This window comes from Microcebus murinus, chromosome 11, assembly GCF_040939455.1.
Source record: "Microcebus murinus isolate Inina chromosome 11, M.murinus_Inina_mat1.0, whole genome shotgun sequence".
Classification (NCBI taxonomy): Eukaryota; Metazoa; Chordata; class Mammalia; order Primates; family Cheirogaleidae; genus Microcebus; species Microcebus murinus.
The window spans coordinates 102,498,043-102,521,608 of NC_134114.1; the positions used below are offsets into that span (position 1 = coordinate 102,498,043).

A 23,566-nucleotide genomic window follows, 5' to 3' on the forward strand; every position below is an offset into this window, starting at 1 on the left:
CGGAGGTGGGGACCGCCTCCTGATGGGGACGTACACGCAGCTCTCCACGTCGGATTCCGGGGCTCTCTGTCCTGCCCGAAGGCCCAGCTGGCCTGCGGGTCCTTAGAGTGGCAAAAACCTCCGAAAACTGAGACTGAGGGTCCGGTGGGTGTCTGCACTTTTGTGCTGGGCACCCCAGGGAGGCCCGGGGGCTGGCTGGACAACGTGGTCTGCTGGGCGGGGGGGGGGGGTTGGAGGAGCAACTGATGCCCTTTGCACTTTGGGTAGCAAGAGTCTGAGGTGTCTCTGAGCCCTGTGCCCTGTGGGGGCGGGGCGGGGGGGAGGAGGAGGAGGAGGAGGAGGAGGTGGGAAGGGCCGGGGCCTGCAGTCCTGTTCCCGGGGTGGCACGGCAAGTGGCTTCTTCCACAGGCTGCTTGGCCTGGGCTCCCTGCACCTGGGCCTTTGGAGGACCGGCCCTGTGCTTGCCAACACTTCCTGCAGGGACCCAGAGCTGGGAGGTGGCATCTCTCAGCCCTGGGTCGGGCAGAGCCCCAGCGGGCCATGCCCACAACCTCTCTCAGCACCGGTCCCCCAGAAGGCTCCTTTGGGACCAGGATTCTCTTGCGGTGACTCTTTAAGGTCTGGCCCCTGGATGGAGGGGCACCAGGAGTAGAGGAGCAGGAAGGGGAAGGGGGTGGCCATGCGAGGGGACACTTTGAGGCCAAGTCCCAGCTTCAGCCTGATCCTCCTGGGAACCCCGCTCTGAGACAAGGAGCCGGGCTTCGCATTCCCACAGCAGCCAGTCGTGGGCTGAGGACACCTGGGGCGTTGGGAACTCCCTGGCTTCTCCTTGGTTTAACATCTAGAGCTGCTTGGGAATCGCGCCGCCACACACACCCGAGTGCAGGTGTCTTCCGCACAGACTGCGGGCCTCGCTCTTCTGAATGCCGCTAGCTCGCCACCCACCCACGGGTGAACCTGGTCAGGGTGCTTTCTCTCAGGGGCAGACTCTTTTCCGGGCGGGCTACCGGTGTCTCTGTTTGCTCGTTTCTTTCTTCCATTTCGGGAAAGTCTTCCTTGCTGGGTGTGGAAATCTCCTATGCCTTCCCTCGCCTATTCTGTCAGCTTTAAAATTCTCCTTCAGTTGCCACCCTCACAGATGGATTAGGAAACTCTTTCCGGTGCACTCATTAGTGAAATGACCTCCAGGAAGCTGGAATCCAATATCTAATGGCTGATTTTTAGCGAGTCCACACGCCAGGGTGGTCGGGGTCCAAAGCAGCCCCGGCCAGGCCCAGGCCCCTTGGACTGGGCCACAGGAGGACACGGAGGAGGGTCCCGGCCCCCACGAAGCGGTGCCGGCAGTTCTCCACGGGCTTGGGCGTTTTCCAGAGGTAGGAGATGGAGGGGACTGATTTCTTCAGCGCCCCCCAAACCACGCCACCCCACCCCACCCATGGGACACATCCCCAGAGAGAGACGCCCCATACACTGGCTGTGCCCCAGCCCTGGCCCGGGGGAATAGGCGGCAGCCCACCCACAGGGCGAGGGGGGGCGCAGCTGAAAGGGGTTGTGGGGGAGGGCGGCCCCTGGCTGGGGTCAAAGGGCGAGCGTCCCGCGCGTGCGCAGTCAGCGGCAGCGACGCGCTGGGGGTGGGCAGCGGGTAGGTGAAGGAGGCCGGGCGAGGAGACGAGGGGGGCTGGGAGGGCTCCACCTTGGCGAGTCCAGCCGTGGAGGCGCATCTTGTGTGAGTGTGAGTGAGTGTGAGTGTGTGTGTGTGTGTATAGAGAGACAGCCCCCCGCCCCGCCCCGCCCATCACCCCCGTCCCTGGCAGCCCGCGGGACCCGGCCGGCCCGGCCCCGCCCGGCGCGGGGCCTGGGGCGGGAGGCGGCGGCGGGGAAGCGCAGAGAGGCTCGGCTTCTCGAGCGGGGCAGGGGCGCCCTCCGCCGCCGTCTAGGGCCACACCACCCTGAACGCCCCCGATCTCGTCTGGTCTCGGAAGCTAAGCAGGGTCGGGCCTGGTTAGTACTTGGATGGGAGACCGCCTGGGAATACCGGGTGCCACAGGCTGCTGCTTTTTTTTTTTTTTTTTTTCTTGCCTCTTGTTCTGTCCCCTTTCTGGGAGCGAGGCGGCGGCCCGGGGTGGGGGTCACCCCCACCCTCAGCGCCCGCGCGGTGCCTGGCGCCCCAGCCCGCACCGTGGGGCCTCCTCTTGTCCCAAGCCGCGACACCGCCGCCACGCGGCAGCATGCGTGGCATCTGGACTGTCAGGTCTCAGACCAAAGGTCTGCTCTGTGGGAACCGACACGCTGGAGGAAACCTTGAGAGTCTGAGAGGGGAGGGAGTTCCAGAAGAAGGCCAGGATGTCATTTTGAGGGAGTATGTGACCAGAACTCGTCCCGTTGCTTTTGGGGTTCTATGGGCTACACGCAGGAATCTTTGGTGGTGGCACCTGATGTTGGGGGATCCGGAGTCACACCCAGACCTGCTCCACAGGCCTCCTTTTACTTTTCTCTTCGGATTCATTATTTTTAAAAAGTGTCTCTTACCTCTAGGATTGCATTTTCTTTTCTCTCTCTTTTCAAGCAGATGATGGGAGTACAAGTATTCAGGTGACATGTGTTGCCCGTGCCGCCCTCCCCCCTGTGTTCTTTTTTTTTTTTTTTTGAGACAGAGTCTCGTTTTGCTGCCCAGGCTAGAGTGAGTGCCATGGCGTCAGCCTAGCTCACAGCAACCTCAATCTCCGGGCTCAAGCAATCCTGCTGCCTCAGCCTCCCGAGTAGTTGGGACTACAGGCATGCACCACCACGCCCGGCTGTGTTTTTCTATATATATTAGTTGGCCAATTAATTTCTTTCTATTTTTAGTAGAGACGGGGTCTCGCTCTTGCTCAGGCTGGTTTCGAACTCCTGACCTGGAGCAATCCGCCCGCCTCGGCCTCCCAGAGAGCTAGGATTACAGGCGTGAGCCACCGCGCCCGGCCCCCCCTGTGTTCTTATTCATATACCTCTCATGTTGTTCCAGCGTATTGTGGGGGTACCAATGTTAAGGTCGGGTGCCTTGCCCTCTCCAAGCCTCCCCCCTCGGGTCAGAGCTTCAAGTGCGCCCATCCCCCAGTCGGTGCGCACCCACCCCATGCCTAATGGATGTGTATGCCCCTCCCCTCCCCCCACCCGCCCGCCCGACACCCACCCGATGAAGGTGATTCCTCTCTGTCCACTTAGGCGTCCATCCGTTCGTACCAATTTGCTGGTGAGCGCGCTCACGTGGTGCTCGTGTGTCCATTCTTGGGATACTTGGCTTCCTGGAACGGGTTCCAGCTCTGGCCAGGAGAACACGAGAGGCGCCCTCTCACCGCTGCTCCTCACAGCCGAATGGCACTCCGTGGTGTCCACGCGCCACATTTTATTGATGCACTCCTGGATGGATGGGCACTCGGGTCGCTTCCACGTCTTTGGGATTGTGAATTGTGCCCTAACTGTAACCCTAACCCTTACCCAGCCCGTCTCCTCTGCCCCTGCCTGACGCACTCCTCCCCGGCCAGGCCCGTCACTGTCCTGGGCCCCCGCCTGACCGGCTCCTCCCCGCCCGGCCGGTCACCGTCCTCTGCCCCTGCCTGACACGCTCCTTCCCGCCCGGCCTCTCACCGTCCTCGGCCCCTGCCTGACCGGCTCCTCCGTCGCCTGGGCCTTCCAAGGGCTTGGTGTGGACGCTGCTTCCAGGAAGCCCTCCAGAAACCCGGCAGCAGGGTGGCCGCAGCAGTCTCCAGCAGCCGTCCCTAAGTCGCGTGAGTGCGGGGGACGTGCCCCCGCTGTGCCGCGGGGGCCCAGCCTGGTGTCTTCCCTGAGGCCCTGCGGCTGCCGGCTGGGCTGCCGCTCCCCGCAAGGGGAGAGCCGCGGAGGTGGGGACCGCCTCCTGATGGGGACGTACACGCAGCTCTCCACGTCGGATTCCGGGGCTCTCTGTCCTGCCCGAAGGCCCAGCTGGCCTGCGGGTCCTTAGAGTGGCAAAAACCTCCGAAAACTGAGACTGAGGGTCCGGTGGGTGTCTGCACTTTTGTGCTGGGCACCCCAGGGAGGCCCGGGGGCTGGCTGGACAACGTGGTCTGCTGGGCGGGGGGGGGGGGGGTTGGAGGAGCAACTGATGCCCTTTGCACTTTGGGTAGCAAGAGTCTGAGGTGTCTCTGAGCCCTGTGCCCTGTGGGGGCGGGGCGGGGGGGAGGAGGAGGAGGAGGAGGAGGAGGTGGGAAGGGCCGGGGCCTGCAGTCCTGTTCCCGGGGTGGCACGGCAAGTGGCTTCTTCCACAGGCTGCTTGGCCTGGGCTCCCTGCACCTGGGCCTTTGGAGGACCGGCCCTGTGCTTGCCAACACTTCCTGCAGGGACCCAGAGCTGGGAGGTGGCATCTCTCAGCCCTGGGTCGGGCAGAGCCCCAGCGGGCCATGCCCACAACCTCTCTCAGCACCGGTCCCCCAGAAGGCTCCTTTGGGACCAGGATTCTCTTGCGGTGACTCTTTAAGGTCTGGCCCCTGGATGGAGGGGCACCAGGAGTAGAGGAGCAGGAAGGGGAAGGGGGTGGCCATGCGAGGGGACACTTTGAGGCCAAGTCCCAGCTTCAGCCTGATCCTCCTGGGAACCCCGCTCTGAGACAAGGAGCCGGGCTTCGCATTCCCACAGCAGCCAGTCGTGGGCTGAGGACACCTGGGGCGTTGGGAACTCCCTGGCTTCTCCTTGGTTTAACATCTAGAGCTGCTTGGGAATCGCGCCGCCACACACACCCGAGTGCAGGTGTCTTCCGCACAGACTGCGGGCCTCGCTCTTCTGAATGCCGCTAGCTCGCCACCCACCCACGGGTGAACCTGGTCAGGGTGCTTTCTCTCGGGGGCAGACTCTTTTCCGGGCGGGCTACCGGTGTCTCTGTTTGCTCGTTTCTTTCTTCCATTTCGGGAAAGTCTTCCTTGCTGGGTGTGGAAATCTCCTATGCCTTCCCTCGCCTATTCTGTCAGCTTTAAAATTCTCCTTCAGTTGCCACCCTCACAGATGGATTAGGAAACTCTTTCCGGTGCACTCATTAGTGAAATGACCTCCAGGAAGCTGGAATCCAATATCTAATAGCTGATTTTTAGCGAGTCCACACGCCAGGGTGGTCGGGGTCCAAAGCAGCCCCGGCCAGGCCCAGGCCCCTTGGACTGGGCCACAGGAGGACACGGAGGAGGGTCCCGGCCCCCACGAAGCGGTGCCGGCAGTTCTCCACGGGCTTGGGCGTTTTCCAGAGGTAGGAGATGGAGGGGACTGATTTCTTCAGCGCCCCCCAAACCACGCCACCCCACCCCACCCATGGGACACATCCCCAGAGAGAGACGCCCCATACACTGGCTGTGCCCCAGCCCTGGCCCGGGGGAATAGGCGGCAGCCCACCCACAGGGCGAGGGGGGGGCGCAGCTGAAAGGGGTTGTGGGGGAGGGCGGCCCCTGGCTGGGGTCAAAGGGCGAGCGTCCCGCGCGTGCGCAGTCAGCGGCAGCGACGCGCTGGGGGTGGGCAGCGGGTAGGTGAAGGAGGCCGGGCGAGGAGACGAGGGGGGCTGGGAGGGCTCCACCTTGGCGAGTCCAGCCGTGGAGGCGCATCTTGTGTGAGTGTGAGTGAGTGTGAGTGTGTGTGTGTGTGTATAGAGAGACAGCCCCCCACCCCGCCCCGCCCCGCCCCGCCCATCACCCCCGTCCCTGGGAGCCCGCGGGACCCGGCCGGCCCGGCCCCGCCCGGCGCGGGGCCTGGGGCGGGAGGCGGCGGCGGGGAAGCCCAGAGAGGCTCGGCTTCTCGAGCGGGGCAGGGGCGCCCTCCGCCGCCGTCTAGGGCCACACCACCCTGAACGCCCCCGATCTCGTCTGGTCTCGGAAGCTAAGCAGGGTCGGGCCTGGTTAGTACTTGGATGGGAGACCGCCTGGGAATACCGGGTGCCACAGGCTGCTGCTTTTTTTTTTTTTTTTCTTGCCTCTTGTTCTGTCCCCTTTCTTGGAGCGAGGCGGCGGCCCGGGGTGGGGGTCACCCCCACCCTCAGCGCCCGCGCGGTGCCTGGCGCCCCAGCCCGCACCGTGGGGCCTCCTCTTGTCCCAAGCCGCGACACCGCCGCCACGCGGCAGCATGCGTGGCATCTGGACTGTCAGGTCTCAGACCAAAGGTCTGCTCTGTGGGAACCGACACACTGGAGGAAACCTTGAGAGTCTGAGAGGGGAGGGAGTTCCAGAAGAAGGCCAGGATGTCATTTTGAGGGAGTATGTGACCAGAACTCGTCCCGTTGCTTTTGGGGTTCTATGGGCTACACGCAGGAATCTTTGGTGGTGGCACCTGATGTTGGGGGATCCGGAGTCACACCCAGACCTGCTCCACAGGCCTCCTTTTACTTTTCTCTTCGGATTCATTATTTTTAAAAAGTGTCTCTTACCTCTAGGATTGCATTTTCTTTTCTCTCTCTTTTCAAGCAGATGATGGGAGTACAAGTATTCAGGTGACATGTGTTGCCCGTGCCGCCCTCCCCCCTGTGTTCTTTTTTTTTTTTTTTTGAGACAGAGTCTCGTTTTGCTGCCCAGGCTAGAGTGAGTGCCATGGCGTCAGCCTAGCTCACAGCAACCTCAATCTCCGGGCTCAAGCAATCCTGCTGCCTCAGCCTCCCGAGTAGTTGGGACTACAGGCATGCACCACCACGCCCGGCTGTGTTTTTCTATATATATTAGTTGGCCAATTAATTTCTTTCTATTTTTAGTAGAGACGGGGTCTCGCTCTTGCTCAGGCTGGTTTCGAACTCCTGACCTGGAGCAATCCGCCCGCCTCGGCCTCCCAGAGAGCTAGGATTACAGGCGTGAGCCACCGCGCCCGGCCCCCCCTGTGTTCTTATTCATATACCTCTCATGTTGTTCCAGCGTATTGTGGGGGTACCAATGTTAAGGTCGGGTGCCTTGCCCTCTCCAAGCCTCCCCCCTCGGGTCAGAGCTTCAAGTGCGCCCATCCCCCAGTCGGTGCGCACCCACCCCATGCCTAATGGATGTGTATGCCCCTCCCCTCCCCCCACCCGCCCGCCCAACACCCACCCGATGAAGGTGATTCCTCTCTGTCCACTTAGGCGTCCATCCGTTCGTACCAATTTGCTGGTGAGCGCGCTCACGTGGTGCTCGTGTGTTCATTCTTGGGATACTTGGCTTACTGGAACGGGTTCCAGCTCTGGCCAGGAGAACACGAGAGGCGCCCTCTCACCGCTGCTCCTCACAGCCGAATGGCACTCCGTGGTGTCCACGCGCCACATTTTATTGATGCACTCCTGGATGGATGGGCACTCGGGTCGCTTCCACGTCTTTGGGATTGTGAATTGTGCCCTAACTGTAACCCTAACCCTTACCCAGCCCGTCTCCTCTGCCCCTGCCTGACGCACTCCTCCCCGGCCAGGCCCGTCACTGTCCTGGGCCCCCGCCTGACCGGCTCCTCCCCGCCCGGCCGGTCACCGTCCTCTGCCCCTGCCTGACACGCTCCTTCCCGCCCGGCCTCTCACCGTCCTCGGCCCCTGCCTGACCGGCTCCTCCGTCGCCTGGGCCTTCCAAGGGCTTGGTGTGGACGCTGCTTCCAGGAAGCCCTCCGGAAACCCGGCAGCAGGGTGGCCGCAGCAGTCTCCAGCAGCCGTCCCTAAGTCGCGTGAGTGCGGGGGACGTGCCCCCGCTGTGCCGCGGGGGCCCAGCCTGGTGTCTTCCCTGAGGCCCTGCGGCTGCCGGCTGGGCTGCCGCTCCCCGCAAGGGGAGAGCCGCGGAGGTGGGGACCGCCTCCTGATGGGGACGTACACGCAGCTCTCCACGTCGGATTCCGGGGCTCTCTGTCCTGCCCGAAGGCCCAGCTGGCCTGCGGGTCCTTAGAGTGGCAAAAACCTCCGAAAACTGAGACTGAGGGTCCGGTGGGTGTCTGCACTTTTGTGCTGGGCACCCCAGGGAGGCCCGGGGGCTGGCTGGACAACGTGGTCTGCTGGGCGGGGGGGGGGGGGTTGGAGGAGCAACTGATGCCCTTTGCACTTTGGGTAGCAAGAGTCTGAGGTGTCTCTGAGCCCTGTGCCCTGTGGGGGCGGGGCGGGGGGGAGGAGGAGGAGGAGGAGGAGGAGGTGGGAAGGGCCGGGGCCTGCAGTCCTGTTCCCGGGGTGGCACGGCAAGTGGCTTCTTCCACAGGCTGCTTGGCCTGGGCTCCCTGCACCTGGGCCTTTCGAGGACCGGCCCTGTGCTTGCCAACACTTCCTGCAGGGACCCAGAGCTGGGAGGTGGCATCTCTCAGCCCTGGGTCGGGCAGAGCCCCAGCGGGCCATGCCCACAACCTCTCTCAGCACCGGTCCCCCAGAAGGCTCCTTTGGGACCAGGATTCTCTTGCGGTGACTCTTTAAGGTCTGGCCCCTGGATGGAGGGGCACCAGGAGTAGAGGAGCAGGAAGGGGAAGGGGGTGGCCATGCGAGGGGACACTTTGAGGCCAAGTCCCAGCTTCAGCCTGATCCTCCTGGGAACCCCGCTCTGAGACAAGGAGCCGGGCTTCGCATTCCCACAGCAGCCAGTCGTGGGCTGAGGACACCTGGGGCGTTGGGAACTCCCTGGCTTCTCCTCATTAGTTTAACATCTAGAGCTGCTTGGGAATCGCGCCGCCACACACACCCGAGTGCAGGTGTCTTCCGCACAGACTGCGGGCCTCGCTCTTCTGAATGCCGCTAGCTCGCCACCCACCCACGGGTGAACCTGGTCAGGGTGCTTTCTCTCAGGGGCAGACTCTTTTCCGGGCGGGCTACCGGTGTCTCTGTTTGCTCGTTTCTTTCTTCCATTTCGGGAAAGTCTTCCTTGCTGGGTGTGGAAATCTCCTATGCCTTCCCTCGCCTATTCTGTCAGCTTTAAAATTCTCCTTCAGTTGCCACCCTCACAGATGGATTAGGAAACTCTTTCCGGTGCACTCATTAGTGAAATGACCTCCAGGAAGCTGGAATCCAATATCTAATGGCCGATTTTTAGCGAGTCCACACGCCAGGGTGGTCGGGGTCCAAAGCAGCCCCGGCCAGGCCCAGGCCCCTTGGACTGGGCCACAGGAGGACACGGAGGAGGGTCCCGGCCCCCACGAAGCGGTGCCGGCAGTTCTCCACGGGCTTGGGCGTTTTCCAGAGGTAGGAGATGGAGGGGACTGATTTCTTCAGCGCCCCCCAAACCACGCCACCCCACCCCACCCATGGGACACATCCCCAGAGAGACACGCCCCATACACTGGCTGTGCCCCAGCCCTGGCCCGGGGGAATAGGCGGCAGCCCACCCACAGGGCGAGGGGGGGCGCAGCTGAAAGGGGTTGTGGGGGAGGGCGGCCCCTGGCTGGGGTCAAAGGGCGAGCGTCCCGCGCGTGCGCAGTCAGCGGCAGCGACGCGCTGGGGGTGGGCAGCGGGTAGGTGAAGGAGGCCGGGCGAGGAGACGAGGGGGGCTGGGAGGGCTCCACCTTGGCGAGTCCAGCCGTGGAGGCGCATCTTGTGTGAGTGTGAGTGAGTGTGAGTGTGTGTGTGTGTGTATAGAGAGACAGCCCCCCGCCCCGCCCCGCCCATCACCCCCGTCCCTGGCAGCCCGCGGGACCCGGCCGGCCCGGCCCCGCCCGGCGCGGGGCCTGGGGCGGGAGGCGGCGGCGGGGAAGCGCAGAGAGGCTCGGCTTCTCGAGCGGGGCAGGGGCGCCCTCCGCCGCCGTCTAGGGCCACACCACCCTGAACGCCCCCGATCTCGTCTGGTCTCGGAAGCTAAGCAGGGTCGGGCCTGGTTAGTACTTGGATGGGAGACCGCCTGGGAATACCGGGTGCCACAGGCTGCTGCTTTTTTTTTTTTTTTTTTTCTTGCCTCTTGTTCTGTCCCCTTTCTGGGAGCGAGGCGGCGGCCCGGGGTGGGGGTCACCCCCACCCTCAGCGCCCGCGCGGTGCCTGGCGCCCCAGCCCGCACCGTGGGGCCTCCTCTTGTCCCAAGCCGCGACACCGCCGCCACGCGGCAGCATGCGTGGCATCTGGACTGTCAGGTCTCAGACCAAAGGTCTGCTCTGTGGGAACCGACACGCTGGAGGAAACCTTGAGAGTCTGAGAGGGGAGGGAGTTCCAGAAGAAGGCCAGGATGTCATTTTGAGGGAGTATGTGACCAGAACTCGTCCCGTTGCTTTTGGGGTTCTATGGGCTACACGCAGGAATCTTTGGTGGTGGCACCTGATGTTGGGGGATCCGGAGTCACACCCAGACCTGCTCCACAGGCCTCCTTTTACTTTTCTCTTCGGATTCATTATTTTTAAAAAGTGTCTCTTACCTCTAGGATTGCATTTTCTTTTCTCTCTCTTTTCAAGCAGATGATGGGAGTACAAGTATTCAGGTGACATGTGTTGCCCGTGCCGCCCTCCCCCCTGTGTTCTTTTTTTTTTTTTTTTGAGACAGAGTCTCGTTTTGCTGCCCAGGCTAGAGTGAGTGCCATGGCGTCAGCCTAGCTCACAGCAACCTCAATCTCCGGGCTCAAGCAATCCTGCTGCCTCAGCCTCCCGAGTAGTTGGGACTACAGGCATGCACCACCACGCCCGGCTGTGTTTTTCTATATATATTAGTTGGCCAATTAATTTCTTTCTATTTTTAGTAGAGACGGGGTCTCGCTCTTGCTCAGGCTGGTTTCGAACTCCTGACCTGGAGCAATCCGCCCGCCTCGGCCTCCCAGAGAGCTAGGATTACAGGCGTGAGCCACCGCGCCCGGCCCCCCCTGTGTTCTTATTCATATACCTCTCATGTTGTTCCAGCGTATTGTGGGGGTACCAATGTTAAGGTCGGGTGCCTTGCCCTCTCCAAGCCTCCCCCCTCGGGTCAGAGCTTCAAGTGCGCCCATCCCCCAGTCGGTGCGCACCCACCCCATGCCTAATGGATGTGTATGCCCCTCCCCTCCCCCCACCCGCCCGCCCGACACCCACCCGATGAAGGTGATTCCTCTCTGTCCACTTAGGCGTCCATCCGTTCGTACCAATTTGCTGGTGAGCGCGCTCACGTGGTGCTCGTGTGTCCATTCTTGGGATACTTGGCTTCCTGGAACGGGTTCCAGCTCTGGCCAGGAGAACACGAGAGGCGCCCTCTCACCGCTGCTCCTCACAGCCGAATGGCACTCCGTGGTGTCCACGCGCCACATTTTATTGATGCACTCCTGGATGGATGGGCACTCGGGTCGCTTCCACGTCTTTGGGATTGTGAATTGTGCCCTAACTGTAACCCTAACCCTTACCCAGCCCGTCTCCTCTGCCCCTGCCTGACGCACTCCTCCCCGGCCAGGCCCGTCACTGTCCTGGGCCCCCGCCTGACCGGCTCCTCCCCGCCCGGCCGGTCACCGTCCTCTGCCCCTGCCTGACACGCTCCTTCCCGCCCGGCCTCTCACCGTCCTCGGCCCCTGCCTGACCGGCTCCTCCGTCGCCTGGGCCTTCCAAGGGCTTGGTGTGGACGCTGCTTCCAGGAAGCCCTCCAGAAACCCGGCAGCAGGGTGGCCGCAGCAGTCTCCAGCAGCCGTCCCTAAGTCGCGTGAGTGCGGGGGACGTGCCCCCGCTGTGCCGCGGGGGCCCAGCCTGGTGTCTTCCCTGAGGCCCTGCGGCTGCCGGCTGGGCTGCCGCTCCCCGCAAGGGGAGAGCCGCGGAGGTGGGGACCGCCTCCTGATGGGGACGTACACGCAGCTCTCCACGTCGGATTCCGGGGCTCTCTGTCCTGCCCGAAGGCCCAGCTGGCCTGCGGGTCCTTAGAGTGGCAAAAACCTCCGAAAACTGAGACTGAGGGTCCGGTGGGTGTCTGCACTTTTGTGCTGGGCACCCCAGGGAGGCCCGGGGGCTGGCTGGACAACGTGGTCTGCTGGGCGGGGGGGGGGGTTGGAGGAGCAACTGATGCCCTTTGCACTTTGGGTAGCAAGAGTCTGAGGTGTCTCTGAGCCCTGTGCCCTGTGGGGGCGGGGCGGGGGGGGAGGAGGAGGAGGAGGAGGAGGAGGTGGGAAGGGCCGGGGCCTGCAGTCCTGTTCCCGGGGTGGCACGGCAAGTGGCTTCTTCCACAGGCTGCTTGGCCTGGGCTCCCTGCACCTGGGCCTTTGGAGGACCGGCCCTGTGCTTGCCAACACTTCCTGCAGGGACCCAGAGCTGGGAGGTGGCATCTCTCAGCCCTGGGTCGGGCAGAGCCCCAGCGGGCCATGCCCACAACCTCTCTCAGCACCGGTCCCCCAGAAGGCTCCTTTGGGACCAGGATTCTCTTGCGGTGACTCTTTAAGGTCTGGCCCCTGGATGGAGGGGCACCAGGAGTAGAGGAGCAGGAAGGGGAAGGGGGTGGCCATGCGAGGGGACACTTTGAGGCCAAGTCCCAGCTTCAGCCTGATCCTCCTGGGAACCCCGCTCTGAGACAAGGAGCCGGGCTTCGCATTCCCACAGCAGCCAGTCGTGGGCTGAGGACACCTGGGGCGTTGGGAACTCCCTGGCTTCTCCTTGGTTTAACATCTAGAGCTGCTTGTGAATCGCGCCGCCACACACACCCGAGTGCAGGTGTCTTCCGCACAGACTGCGGGCCTCGCTCTTCTGAATGCCGCTAGCTCGCCACCCACCCACGGGTGAACCTGGTCAGGGTGCTTTCTCTCGGGGGCAGACTCTTTTCCGGGCGGGCTACCGGTGTCTCTGTTTGCTCGTTTCTTTCTTCCATTTCGGGAAAGTCTTCCTTGCTGGGTGTGGAAATCTCCTATGCCTTCCCTCGCCTATTCTGTCAGCTTTAAAATTCTCCTTCAGTTGCCACCCTCACAGATGGATTAGGAAACTCTTTCCGGTGCACTCATTAGTGAAATGACCTCCAGGAAGCTGGAATCCAATATCTAATAGCTGATTTTTAGCGAGTCCACACGCCAGGGTGGTCGGGGTCCAAAGCAGCCCCGGCCAGGCCCAGGCCCCTTGGACTGGGCCACAGGAGGACACGGAGGAGGGTCCCGGCCCCCACGAAGCGGTGCCGGCAGTTCTCCACGGGCTTGGGCGTTTTCCAGAGGTAGGAGATGGAGGGGACTGATTTCTTCAGCGCCCCCCAAACCACGCCACCCCACCCCACCCATGGGACACATCCCCAGAGAGAGACGCCCCATACACTGGCTGTGCCCCAGCCCTGGCCCGGGGGAATAGGCGGCAGCCCACCCACAGGGCGAGGGGGGGGCGCAGCTGAAAGGGGTTGTGGGGGAGGGCGGCCCCTGGCTGGGGTCAAAGGGCGAGCGTCCCGCGCGTGCGCAGTCAGCGGCAGCGACGCGCTGGGGGTGGGCAGCGGGTAGGTGAAGGAGGCCGGGCGAGGAGACGAGGGGGGCTGGGAGGGCTCCACCTTGGCGAGTCCAGCCGTGGAGGCGCATCTTGTGTGAGTGTGAGTGAGTGTGAGTGTGTGTGTGTGTGTATAGAGAGACAGCCCCCCACCCCGCCCCGCCCCGCCCCGCCCATCACCCCCGTCCCTGGGAGCCCGCGGGACCCGGCCGGCCCGGCCCCGCCCGGCGCGGGGCCTGGGGCGGGAGGCGGCGGCGGGGAAGCCCAGAGAGGCTCGGCTTCTCGAGCGGGGCAGGGGCGCCCTCCGCCGCCGTCTAGGGCCACACCACCCTGAACGCCCCCGATCTCGTCTGGTCTCGGAAGCTAAGCAGGGTCGGGCCTGGTTAGTACTTGGATGGGAGACCGCCTGGGAATACCGGGTGCCACAGGCTGCTGCTTTTTTTTTTTTTTTTCTTGCCTCTTGTTCTGTCCCCTTTCTTGGAGCGAGGCGGCGGCCCGGGGTGGGGGTCACCCCCACCCTCAGCGCCCGCGCGGTGCCTGGCGCCCCAGCCCGCACCGTGGGGCCTCCTCTTGTCCCAAGCCGCGACACCGCCGCCACGCGGCAGCATGCGTGGCATCTGGACTGTCAGGTCTCAGACCAAAGGTCTGCTCTGTGGGAACCGACACGCTGGAGGAAACCTTGAGAGTCTGAGAGGGGAGGGAGTTCCAGAAGAAGGCCAGGATGTCATTTTGAGGGAGTATGTGACCAGAACTCGTCCCGTTGCTTTTGGGGTTCTATGGGCTACACGCAGGAATCTTTGGTGGTGGCACCTGATGTTGGGGGATCCGGAGTCACACCCAGACCTGCTCCACAGGCCTCCTTTTACTTTTCTCTTCGGATTCATTATTTTTAAAAAGTGTCTCTTACCTCTAGGATTGCATTTTCTTTTCTCTCTCTTTTCAAGCAGATGATGGGAGTACAAGTATTCAGGTGACATGTGTTGCCCGTGCCGCCCTCCCCCCTGTGTTCTTTTTTTTTTTTTTTTGAGACAGAGTCTCGTTTTGCTGCCCAGGCTAGAGTGAGTGCCATGGCGTCAGCCTAGCTCACAGCAACCTCAATCTCCGGGCTCAAGCAATCCTGCTGCCTCAGCCTCCCGAGTAGTTGGGACTACAGGCATGCACCACCACGCCCGGCTGTGTTTTTCTATATATATTAGTTGGCCAATTAATTTCTTTCTATTTTTAGTAGAGACGGGGTCTCGCTCTTGCTCAGGCTGGTTTCGAACTCCTGACCTGGAGCAATCCGCCCGCCTCGGCCTCCCAGAGAGCTAGGATTACAGGCGTGAGCCACCGCGCCCGGCCCCCCCTGTGTTCTTATTCATATACCTCTCATGTTGTTCCAGCGTATTGTGGGGGTACCAATGTTAAGGTCGGGTGCCTTGCCCTCTCCAAGCCTCCCCCCTCGGGTCAGAGCTTCAAGTGCGCCCATCCCCCAGTCGGTGCGCACCCACCCCATGCCTAATGGATGTGTATGCCCCTCCCCTCCCCCCACCCGCCCGCCCGACACCCACCCGATGAAGGTGATTCCTCTCTGTCCACTTAGGCGTCCATCCGTTCGTACCAATTTGCTGGTGAGCGCGCTCACGTGGTGCTCGTGTGTCCATTCTTGGGATACTTGGCTTCCTGGAACGGGTTCCAGCTCTGGCCAGGAGAACACGAGAGGCGCCCTCTCACCGCTGCTCCTCACAGCCGAATGGCACTCCGTGGTGTCCACGCGCCACATTTTATTGATGCACTCCTGGATGGATGGGCACTCGGGTCGCTTCCACGTCTTTGGGATTGTGAATTGTGCCCTAACTGTAACCCTAACCCTTACCCAGCCCGTCTCCTCTGCCCCTGCCTGACGCACTCCTCCCCGGCCAGGCCCGTCACTGTCCTGGGCCCCCGCCTGACCGGCTCCTCCCCGCCCGGCCGGTCACCGTCCTCTGCCCCTGCCTGACACGCTCCTTCCCGCCCGGCCTCTCACCGTCCTCGGCCCCTGCCTGACCGGCTCCTCCGTCGCCTGGGCCTTCCAAGGGCTTGGTGTGGACGCTGCTTCCAGGAAGCCCTCCAGAAACCCGGCAGCAGGGTGGCCGCAGCAGTCTCCAGCAGCCGTCCCTAAGTCGCGTGAGTGCGGGGGACGTGCCCCCGCTGTGCCGCGGGGGCCCAGCCTGGTGTCTTCCCTGAGGCCCTGCGGCTGCCGGCTGGGCTGCCGCTCCCCGCAAGGGGAGAGCCGCGGAGGTGGGGACCGCCTCCTGATGGGGACGTACACGCAGCTCTCCACGTCGGATTCCGGGGCTCTCTGTCCTGCCCGAAGGCCCAGCTGGCCTGCGGGTCCTTAGAGTGGCAAAAACCTCCGAAAACTGAGACTGAGGGTCCGGTGGGTGTCTGCACTTTTGTGCTGGGCACCCCAGGGAGGCCCGGGGGCTGGCTGGACAACGTGGTCTGCTGGGCGGGGGGGGGGGGGGGGTTGGAGGAGCAACTGATGCCCTTTGCACTTTGGGTAGCAAGAGTCTGAGGTGTCTCTGAGCCCTGTGCCCTGTGGGGGCGGGGCGGGGGGGAGGAGGAGGAGGAGGAGGAGGAGGTGGGAAGGGCCGGGGCCTGCAGTCCTGTTCCCGGGGTGGCACGGCAAGTGGCTTCTTCCACAGGCTGCTTGGCCTGGGCTCCCTGCACCTGGGCCTTTGGAGGACCGGCCCTGTGCTTGCCAACACTTCCTGCAGGGACCCAGAGCTGGGAGGTGGCATCTCTCAGCCCTGGGTCGGGCAGAGCCCCAGCGGGCCATGCCCACAACCTCTCTCAGCACCGGTCCCCCAGAAGGCTCCTTTGGGACCAGGATTCTCTTGCGGTGACTCTTTAAGGTCTGGCCCCTGGATGGAGGGGCACCAGGAGTAGAGGAGCAGGAAGGGGAAGGGGGTGGCCATGCGAGGGGACACTTTGAGGCCAAGTCCCAGCTTCAGCCTGATCCTCCTGGGAACCCCGCTCTGAGACAAGGAGCCGGGCTTCGCATTCCCACAGCAGCCAGTCGTGGGCTGAGGACACCTGGGGCGTTGGGAACTCCCTGGCTTCTCCTTGGTTTAACATCTAGAGCTGCTTGGGAATCGCGCCGCCACACACACCCGAGTGCAGGTGTCTTCCGCACAGACTGCGGGCCTCGCTCTTCTGAATGCCGCTAGCTCGCCACCCACCCACGGGTGAACCTGGTCAGGGTGCTTTCTCTCGGGGGCAGACTCTTTTCCGGGCGGGCTACCGGTGTCTCTGTTTGCTCGTTTCTTTCTTCCATTTCGGGAAAGTCTTCCTTGCTGGGTGTGGAAATCTCCTATGCCTTCCCTCGCCTATTCTGTCAGCTTTAAAATTCTCCTTCAGTTGCCACCCTCACAGATGGATTAGGAAACTCTTTCCGGTGCACTCATTAGTGAAATGACCTCCAGGAAGCTGGAATCCAATATCTAATGGCCGATTTTTAGCGAGTCCACACGCCAGGGTGGTCGGGGTCCAATGCAGCCCCGGCCAGGCCCAGGCCCCTTGGACTGGGCCACAGGAGGACACGGAGGAGGGTCCCGGCCCCCACGAAGCGGTGCCGGCAGTTCTCCACGGGCTTGGGCGTTTTCCAGAGGTAGGAGATGGAGGGGACTGATTTCTTCAGCGCCCCCCAAACCACGCCACCCCACCCCACCCATGGGACACATCCCCAGAGAGAGACGCCCCATACACTGGCTGTGCCCCAGCCCTGGCCCGGGGGAATAGGCGGCAGCCCACCCACAGGGCGAGGGGGGGGCGCAGCTGAAAGGGGTTGTGGGGGAGGGCGGCCCCTGGCTGGGGTCAAAGGGCGAGCGTCCCGCGCGTGCGCAGTCAGCGGCAGCGACGCGCTGGGGGTGGGCAGCGGGTAGGTGAAGGAGGCCGGGCGAGGAGACGAGGGGGGCTGGGAGGGCTCCACCTTGGCGAGTCCAGCCGTGGAGGCGCATCTTGTGTGAGTGTGAGTGAGTGTGAGTGTGTGTGTGTGTGTATAGAGAGACAGCCCCCCACCCCGCCCCGCCCCGCCCCGCCCATCACCCCCGTCCCTGGGAGCCCGCGGGACCCGGCCGGCCCGGCCCCGCCCGGCGCGGGGCCTGGGGCGGGAGGCGGCGGCGGGGAAGCCCAGAGAGGCTCGGCTTCTCGAGCGGGGCAGGGGCGCCCTCCGCCGCCGTCTAGGGCCACACCACCCTGAACGCCCCCGATCTCGTCTGGTCTCGGAAGCTAAGCAGGGTCGGGCCTGGTTAGTACTTGGATGGGAGACCGCCTGGGAATACCGGGTGCCACAGGCTGCTGCTTTTTTTTTTTTTTTTCTTGCCTCTTGTTCTGTCCCCTTTCTTGGAGCGAGGCGGCGGCCCGGGGTGGGGGTCACCCCCACCCTCAGCGCCCGCGCGGTGCCTGGCGCCCCAGCCCGCACCGTGGGGCCTCCTCTTGTCCCAAGCCGCGACACCGCCGCCACGCGGCAGCATGCGTGGCATCTGGACTGTCAGGTCTCAGACCAAAGGTCTGCTCTGTGGGAACCGACACGCTGGAGGAAACCTTGAGAGTCTGAGAGGGGAGGGAGTTCCAGAAGAAGGCCAGGATGTCATTTTGAGGGAGTATGTGACCAGAACTCGTCCCGTTGCTTTTGGGGTTCTATGGGCTACACGCAGGAATCTTTGGTGGTGGCACCTGATGTTGGGGGATCCGGAGTCACACCCAGACCTGCTCCACAGGCCTCCTTTTACTTTTCTCTTCGGATTCATTATTTTTAAAAAGTGTCTCTTACCTCTAGGATTGCATTTTCTTTTCTCTCTCTTTTCAAGCAGATGATGGGAGTACAAGTATTCAGGTGACATGTGTTGCCCGTGCCGCCCTCCCCCCTGTGTTCTTTTTTTTTTTTTTTTGAGACAGAGTCTCGTTTTGCTGCCCAGGCTAGAGTGAGTGCCATGGCGTCAGCCTAGCTCACAGCAACCTCAATCTCCGGGCTCAAGCAATCCTGCTGCCTCAGCCTCCCGAGTAGTTGGGACTACAGGCATGCACCACCACGCCCGGCTGTGTTTTTCTATATATATTAGTTGGCCAATTAATTTCTTTCTATTTTTAGTAGAGACGGGGTCTCGCTCTTGCTCAGGCTGGTTTCGAACTCCTGACCTGGAGCAATCCGCCCGCCTCGGCCTCCCAGAGAGCTAGGATTACAGGCGTGAGCCACCGCGCCCGGCCCCCCCTGTGTTCTTATTCATATACCTCTCATGTTGTTCCAGCGTATTGTGGGGGTACCAATGTTAAGGTCGGGTGCCTTGCCCTCTCCAAGCCTCCCCCCTCGGGTCAGAGCTTCAAGTGCGCCCATCCCCCAGTCGGTGCGCACCCACCCCATGCCTAATGGATGTGTATGCCCCTCCCCTCCCCCCACCCGCCCGCCCGACACCCACCCGATGAAGGTGATTCCTCTCTGTCCACTTAGGCGTCCATCCGTTCGTACCAATTTGCTGGTGAGCGCGCTCACGTGGTGCTCGTGTGTCCATTCTTGGGATACTTGGCTTCCTGGAACGGGTTCCAGCTCTGGCCAGGAGAACACGAGAGGCGCCCTCTCACCGCTGCTCCTCACAGCCGAATGGCACTCCGTGGTGTCCACGAGCCACATTTTATTGATGCACTCCTGGATGGATGGGCACTCGGGTCGCTTCCACGTCTTTGGGATTGTGAATTGTGCCCTAACTGTAACCCTAACCCTTACCCAGCCCGTCTCCTCTGCCCCTGCCTGACGCACTCCTCCCCGGCCAGGCCCGTCACTGTCCTGGGCCCCCGCCTGACCGGCTCCTCCCCGCCCGGCCGGTCACCGTCCTCTGCCCCTGCCTGACACGCTCCTTCCCGCCCGGCCTCTCACCGTCCTCGGCCCCTGCCTGACCGGCTCCTCCGTCGCCTGGGCCTTCCAAGGGCTTGGTGTGGACGCTGCTTCCAGGAAGCCCTCCAGAAACCCGGCAGCAGGGTGGCCGCAGCAGTCTCCAGCAGCCGTCCCTAAGTCGCGTGAGTGCGGGGGACGTGCCCCCGCTGTGCCGCGGGGGCCCAGCCTGGTGTCTTCCCTGAGGCCCTGCGGCTGCCGGCTGGGCTGCCGCTCCCCGCAAGGGGAGAGCCGCGGAGGTGGGGACCGCCTCCTGATGGGGACGTACACGCAGCTCTCCACGTCGGATTCCGGGGCTCTCTGTCCTGCCCGAAGGCCCAGCTGGCCTGCGGGTCCTTAGAGTGGCAAAAACCTCCGAAAACTGAGACTGAGGGTCCGGTGGGTGTCTGCACTTTTGTGCTGGGCACCCCAGGGAGGCCCGGGGGCTGGCTGGACAACGTGGTCTGCTGGGCGGGGGGGGGGGGGGGTTGGAGGAGCAACTGATGCCCTTTGCACTTTGGGTAGCAAGAGTCTGAGGTGTCTCTGAGCCCTGTGCCCTGTGGGGGCGGGGCGGGGGGGAGGAGGAGGAGGAGGAGGAGGAGGTGGGAAGGGCCGGGGCCTGCAGTCCTGTTCCCGGGGTGGCACGGCAAGTGGCTTCTTCCACAGGCTGCTTGGCCTGGGCTCCCTGCACCTGGGCCTTTGGAGGACCGGCCCTGTGCTTGCCAACACTTCCTGCAGGGACCCAGAGCTGGGAGGTGGCATCTCTCAGCCCTGGGTCGGGCAGAGCCCCAGCGGGCCATGCCCACAACCTCTCTCAGCACCGGTCCCCCAGAAGGCTCCTTTGGGACCAGGATTCTCTTGCGGTGACTCTTTAAGGTCTGGCCCCTGGATGGAGGGGCACCAGGAGTAGAGGAGCAGGAAGGGGAAGGGGGTGGCCATGCGAGGGGACACTTTGAGGCCAAGTCCCAGCTTCAGCCTGATCCTCCTGGGAACCCCGCTCTGAGACAAGGAGCCGGGCTTCGCATTCCCACAGCAGCCAGTCGTGGGCTGAGGACACCTGGGGCGTTGGGAACTCCCTGGCTTCTCCTTGGTTTAACATCTAGAGCTGCTTGGGAATCGCGCCGCCACACACACCCGAGTGCAGGTGTCTTCCGCACAGACTGCGGGCCTCGCTCTTCTGAATGCCGCTAGCTCGCCACCCACCCACGGGTGAACCTGGTCAGGGTGCTTTCTCTCGGGGGCAGACTCTTTTCCGGGCGGGCTACCGGTGTCTCTGTTTGCTCGTTTCTTTCTTCCATTTCGGGAAAGTCTTCCTTGCTGGGTGTGGAAATCTCCTATGCCTTCCCTCGCCTATTCTGTCAGCTTTAAAATTCTCCTTCAGTTGCCACCCTCACAGATGGATTAGGAAACTCTTTCCGGTGCACTCATTAGTGAAATGACCTCCAGGAAGCTGGAATCCAATATCTAATAGCTGATTTTTAGCGAGTCCACACGCCAGGGTGGTCGGGGTCCAAAGCAGCCCCGGCCAGGCCCAGGCCCCTTGGACTGGGCCACAGGAGGACACGGAGGAGGGTCCCGGCCCCCACGAAGAGGTGCCGGCAGTTCTCCACGGGCTTGGGCGTTTTCCAGAGGTAGGAGATGGAGGGGACTGATTTCTTCAGCGCCCCCCAAACCACGCCACCCCACCCCACCCATGGGACACATCCCCAGAGAGAGACGCCCCATACACTGGCTGTGCCCCAGCCCTGGCCCGGGGGAATAGGCGGCAGCCCACCCACAGGGCGAGGGGGGGGCGCAGCTGAAAGGGGTTGTGGGGGAGGGCGGCCCCTGGCTGGGGTCAAAGGGCGAGCGTCCCGCGCGTGCGCAGTCAGCGGCAGCGACGCGCTGGGGGTGGGCAGCGGGTAGGTGAAGGAGGCCGGGCGAGGAGACGAGGGGGGCTGGGAGGGCTCCACCTTGGCGAGTCCAGCCGTGGAGGCGCATCTTGTGTGAGTGTGAGTGAGTGTGAGTGTGTGTGTGTGTGTATAGAGAGACAGCCCCCCACCCCGCCCCGCCCCGCCCCGCCCATCACCCCCGTCCCTGGGAGCCCGCGGGACCCGGCCGGCCCGGCCCCGCCCGGCGCGGGGCCTGGGGCGGGAGGCGGCGGCGGGGAAGCCCAGAGAGGCTCGGCTTCTCGAGCGGGGCAGGGGCGCCCTCCGCCGCCGTCTAGGGCCACACCACCCTGAACGCCCCCGATCTCGTCTGGTCTCGGAAGCTAAGCAGGGTCGGGCCTGGTTAGTACTTGGATGGGAGACCGCCTGGGAATACCGGGTGCCACAGGCTGCTGCTTTTTTTTTTTTTTTTCTTGCCTCTTGTTCTGTCCCCTTTCTTGGAGCGAGGCGGCGGCCCGGGGTGGGGGTCACCCCCACCCTCAGCGCCCGCGCGGTGCCTGGCGCCCCAGCCCGCACCGTGGGGCCTCCTCTTGTCCCAAGCCGCGACACCGCCGCCACGCGGCAGCATGCGTGGCATCTGGACTGTCAGGTCTCAGACCAAAGGTCTGCTCTGTGGGAACCGACACACTGGAGGAAACCTTGAGAGTCTGAGAGGGGAGGGAGTTCCAGAAGAAGGCCAGGATGTCATTTTGAGGGAGTATGTGACCAGAACTCGTCCCGTTGCTTTTGGGGTTCTATGGGCTACACGCAGGAATCTTTGGTGGTGGCACCTGATGTTGGGGGATCCGGAGTCACACCCAGACCTGCTCCACAGGCCTCCTTTTACTTTTCTCTTCGGATTCATTATTTTTAAAAAGTGTCTCTTACCTCTAGGATTGCATTTTCTTTTCTCTCTCTTTTCAAGCAGATGATGGGAGTACAAGTATTCAGGTGACATGTGTTGCCCGTGCCGCCCTCCCCCCTGTGTTCTTTTTTTTTTTTTTTTGAGACAGAGTCTCGTTTTGCTGCCCAGGCTAGAGTGAGTGCCATGGCGTCAGCCTAGCTCACAGCAACCTCAATCTCCGGGCTCAAGCAATCCTGCTGCCTCAGCCTCCCGAGTAGTTGGGACTACAGGCATGCACCACCACGCCCGGCTGTGTTTTTCTATATATATTAGTTGGCCAATTAATTTCTTTCTATTTTTAGTAGAGACGGGGTCTCGCTCTTGCTCAGGCTGGTTTCGAACTCCTGACCTGGAGCAATCCGCCCGCCTCGGCCTCCCAGAGAGCTAGGATTACAGGCGTGAGCCACCGCGCCCGGCCCCCCCTGTGTTCTTATTCATATACCTCTCATGTTGTTCCAGCGTATTGTGGGGGTACCAATGTTAAGGTCGGGTGCCTTGCCCTCTCCAAGCCTCCCCCCTCGGGTCAGAGCTTCAAGTGCGCCCATCCCCCAGTCGGTGCGCACCCACCCCATGCCTAATGGATGTGTATGCCCCTCCCCTCCCCCCACCCGCCCGCCCAACACCCACCCGATGAAGGTGATTCCTCTCTGTCCACTTAGGCGTCCATCCGTTCGTACCAATTTGCTGGTGAGCGCGCTCACGTGGTGCTCGTGTGTTCATTCTTGGGATACTTGGCTTACTGGAACGGGTTCCAGCTCTGGCCAGGAGAACACGAGAGGCGCCCTCTCACCGCTGCTCCTCACAGCCGAATGGCACTCCGTGGTGTCCACGCGCCACATTTTATTGATGCACTCCTGGATGGATGGGCACTCGGGTCGCTTCCACGTCTTTGGGATTGTGAATTGTGCCCTAACTGTAACCCTAACCCTTACCCAGCCCGTCTCCTCTGCCCCTGCCTGACGCACTCCTCCCCGGCCAGGCCCGTCACTGTCCTGGGCCCCCGCCTGACCGGCTCCTCCCCGCCCGGCCGGTCACCGTCCTCTGCCCCTGCCTGACACGCTCCTTCCCGCCCGGCCTCTCACCGTCCTCGGCCCCTGCCTGACCGGCTCCTCCGTCGCCTGGGCCTTCCAAGGGCTTGGTGTGGACGCTGCTTCCAGGAAGCCCTCCGGAAACCCGGCAGCAGGGTGGCCGCAGCAGTCTCCAGCAGCCGTCCCTAAGTCGCGTGAGTGCGGGGGACGTGCCCCCGCTGTGCCGCGGGGGCCCAGCCTGGTGTCTTCCCTGAGGCCCTGCGGCTGCCGGCTGGGCTGCCGCTCCCCGCAAGGGGAGAGCCGCGGAGGTGGGGACCGCCTCCTGATGGGGACGTACACGCAGCTCTCCACGTCGGATTCCGGGGCTCTCTGTCCTGCCCGAAGGCCCAGCTGGCCTGCGGGTCCTTAGAGTGGCAAAAACCTCCGAAAACTGAGACTGAGGGTCCGGTGGGTGTCTGCACTTTTGTGCTGGGCACCCCAGGGAGGCCCGGGGGCTGGCTGGACAACGTGGTCTGCTGGGCGGGGGGGGGGGGGTTGGAGGAGCAACTGATGCCCTTTGCACTTTGGG

The 23,566-nt window shown here is 63.1% G+C and overlaps 6 non-coding genes across 6 annotated transcripts; all 6 read left to right on the forward strand.

Moving 5' to 3' along the window:
- The first annotated feature begins 1,931 nt into the window (after nt 1-1,931).
- Nucleotides 1,932-2,050, forward strand: LOC142873845 (5S ribosomal RNA). Its single transcript, XR_012921818.1, has one exon. It is a non-coding gene; the product is annotated as a 5S ribosomal RNA (ribosomal RNA).
- A 3,770-nt stretch (nt 2,051-5,820) lies between these two features.
- LOC142873847 (5S ribosomal RNA) lies at nt 5,821-5,939 on the forward strand. Its single transcript, XR_012921820.1, has one exon. It is a non-coding gene; the product is annotated as a 5S ribosomal RNA (ribosomal RNA).
- A 3,758-nt stretch (nt 5,940-9,697) lies between these two features.
- On the forward strand, nt 9,698-9,816 carry LOC142873848 (5S ribosomal RNA). Its single transcript, XR_012921821.1, has one exon. It is a non-coding gene; the product is annotated as a 5S ribosomal RNA (ribosomal RNA).
- Nucleotides 9,817-13,584: 3,768 nt separating this feature from the next.
- LOC142873849 (5S ribosomal RNA) lies at nt 13,585-13,703 on the forward strand. The gene has a single exon (XR_012921822.1). It is a non-coding gene; the product is annotated as a 5S ribosomal RNA (ribosomal RNA).
- Nucleotides 13,704-17,472: 3,769 nt separating this feature from the next.
- On the forward strand, nt 17,473-17,591 carry LOC142873850 (5S ribosomal RNA). Its single transcript, XR_012921823.1, has one exon. It is a non-coding gene; the product is annotated as a 5S ribosomal RNA (ribosomal RNA).
- Nucleotides 17,592-21,359: 3,768 nt separating this feature from the next.
- LOC142873851 (5S ribosomal RNA) lies at nt 21,360-21,478 on the forward strand. The gene has a single exon (XR_012921824.1). It is a non-coding gene; the product is annotated as a 5S ribosomal RNA (ribosomal RNA).
- The last annotated feature ends 2,088 nt before the right edge of the window (nt 21,479-23,566 follow it).